Source organism: Lolium perenne, chromosome 2 (assembly GCF_019359855.2).
Source record: "Lolium perenne isolate Kyuss_39 chromosome 2, Kyuss_2.0, whole genome shotgun sequence".
Taxonomy (NCBI): domain Eukaryota; kingdom Viridiplantae; phylum Streptophyta; class Magnoliopsida; order Poales; family Poaceae; genus Lolium; species Lolium perenne.
In genome coordinates, this window is record NC_067245.2 from 227,985,861 (window position 1) to 227,989,217 (window position 3,357).

Here is a 3,357-nt window from a genome sequence, read left to right on the forward strand (position 1 = left end):
AGCTTCAAGTATGTGATTCACTTGAGACGCTCATCTTGAACTTGCCGAACACAACCTTGTATCTTCACATACTCACATAAGATAGAGCATGGCTAATATTGAGTTCCACATAAGAACTTCATCTTCATTTCTTCTTATTGATCATCTCACATATATATATCTTCATACCGATGATCTTGATGCCAATACACAAGATATACCTTTATCTTCATGGCATCCATACTTGAATCCAACACATGGAGAGCAAGTAGTACCTATGGAATATTCCTTCATATAAACTCAATGAAAACATTAGTCCATAGGGGTTGTCATTAATTACCAAAACCACACATAGGGGCAATGTATCCTTACAATAGCATTCCACGGCCGCATGAGTTTCAAAGATAGCTTTCAGCTCATTGACCAACTCATGAGGATCGTGGTGCTCAAAACGTTTTTGAAGATCGGCTTCCAGACTGCATAGGATGGCACACTGAACTTGAGAGTACCGAGTTTTCCGAGTCTCGTAAACATTCTTTACTTCATCGGTTTCAGTTTCTGCAGGAGGGTCACCTAGCGGTGCATCAATCACATATTGCAGGTTTCCACCAGCGAGGAAAATCCTCACATGACGGAACCAGTCGGTGAAGTTGCTACTGTTGCTCTTAAGCTTTTCTTTCTCTAGGAACTGGTTAAAATTGATTGGGGACGCCATATCTACAACATATATTTGCAATAGTTTAGACTAAGTTTATGACAAATTGAGTTCAAATTTTAATTCAACAAAATTAAAAATCTAGGTGAACTCCCACTCAAAACAATATCCCTCGAATTGTCTTAGTGATCACACGAACCAAATCCACCACACCAAGTCTGATCATCACGAGACAAGATGTAATTTCAATGGCGAACACTCAAAGTGTTCATCATATCAATCATATGATTCATGCTCTACCTTTCGGTATCACGTGTTCCGAGACCATGTATGTACATGCTAGGCTCGTCAAGGCAACCTTAGTATCTGCATGTGCAAAACTGGCTTACACCTGTTGTATGCACTTGTTGATTCTATCACACCCGATCATCACGAGATGCTTCGAAACGACAAGTCTTGGCAACGGTGCTACTAAGGATGAACACTTTATTATCTTGATATTTTAGTGAGAGGGATCATCTTATAATGCTACCGTCGCGATCTAAGCAAAATAAGATGCATAAAAGGATTAACATCACATGCAGTTCATATGTGATATGATATGGCCCCTTTGTCTTTGTGCCTTTGATCTTCATCTCCAAAGCACGGACATGATCTCCATCATCAACGGGCATGATCTCCATCATCGTCGGTGTAGCGTCAAGGTCAATGGCGTCATCTTCATGATTGTTCTCCCATGTAGCAACTATTACAACTTCTTTGAAATACTACTCAACATAAAATTTAAAGACAACCATAAGGCTCATGCCGGTTGCCACAATACAATAATGATCATCTCATACATATTCATCATCACATTATGGCCATATCACATCACCAAACCCTGCAAAAACAAGTTAGACGTCTCTAATTTGGTTTGCATATTTTACGTGGTTTAGGGTTTTCGAGTGAGATCTAATCTACCTACGAACATGAACCACAACGGTGATACTAGTGTTGTCAATAGAAGAGTAAATTGAATCTTCACTATAGTAGGAGAGACAGACACCCGCAAAGCCACTTATGCAATACAAGTTGCATGTCGAGCGTGGAGCAAATCTCATGAACGCGGTCATGTAAAGTTAGCCCGAGCCGCTTCATCCCACTATGCCACAAAGATGCAAAGTACTCAAACTAAAGACAACATAAGCATCAATGCCCACAAAACCATTGTGTTCTACTCGTGCAACCATCTATGCATAGACACGGCTCTGATACCACTGTAGGGATTCGTTGCATACAAAACAAAATAATTCCTACCGCGAGAACGCAATCCAAGCCAAGATGCAATCTAGAAGACGGGATCAACGAGGGGATGAACGAGACTCACCCTTGAAGATTTCCAAAGCCTACAAGATGAGGCTCTTGTTGCTGCGGTAGACGATCACTTGCCGCTTTCAAAAGCGCGTAGAAGATCTTGACGGTGCCACAATCGGGCAGCACCTCCGTACTCGGTCACACGTTCGGTGTTGATGAAGACGACGTCCTTCTCCCCGTTCCAGCGGGCATCGGAAGTAGTAGCTCCTCCTTGAATCCGGCAGCATGACGGCATGGTGGTGGTGTCGATGGAGATCTCCGGCGGAGCTTCGCTAAGCGTTGCGGGAGAGGTGGAGGAGTGGGGCGACTAAGGTTTGGGGAGAGGGGGTGGCCGGCCTCCAGGGGGTGCGGCCAAGGTGGTGGCTTTGGTGTGGCCGCCCCCTTCCCTTTCCCCTCATTATATAGGTGGAACCCCCAAGTGTTGGACTACAAGTCTTCGAATAAGACCCCAACCCAAAACCTTCCATGTGTAGGGAAACCTACCCAAGGTGGGATTCCCACCTCAAGTGGGACTCCCACCCTTCCATGAGGGGGGTGGCCGGCCACCCTTGGTGGAGTCCACCTGGGACTCCACCCCTCTAGGGTTGGCCGGCCATGGGAGGTGGAGTCCCTTCGGGACTCCGCCTTCCAAAGTGATTTCTTCCGGACTTTTCTAGAACCTTCTAGAACCTTCCATAAATGCACCGGATCATTTTCAAACAAGGTTGGAAAAAGCGCTAGGCGTAAGCGAGGCGGTTGGCATTCGCCTAGTGCCTAGGCGATGCTTAAGCGGCCTAGGCGTAGCCTAGGCGGGCATAGTTTATATCATAAAGTGTTTATATGGATTATTATATGTGAATAAATATTAATTTAGAGCATGTAAATGTGTAAATTTCTGATAACTACCTTTAGAAAAATTCCCATCTAGCTCAATCGTGAAGTATGGCATGATTTCTTATTGTGGAAGACAATTTCTTGGTTACACTGCCTAGACTTCCGCTTATGCCCTAGGCGAGGCGGTTGTCCATCGCCTAGTGCCTAAGCGTGCTTAAGCGGTGCCTAGGCGTCGCCTTGTCCAACAGAGTTTTCAAACTTATAAAATGACTTCCTATATATGAATATTATTCTCCGGACCATTCTGGAACTCCTCGTGATGTCCGGGATCCCATCCGAGACTTCGAACAAAACTTCGAACTCTATTCCATATTCAAGTTCTACTAATACGACATCAAGCCTTAAGTGTGTCACCCTACGGTTCGCGAACTATGTAGACATGGTTGAGAACTCTCTCCGACCAATAACCAATAGCGGGATCTAGAGATCCATAATGGCTCCCACATATTCAACGATGACTTAGTGATCGAATGAACCATTCACATACGATACCG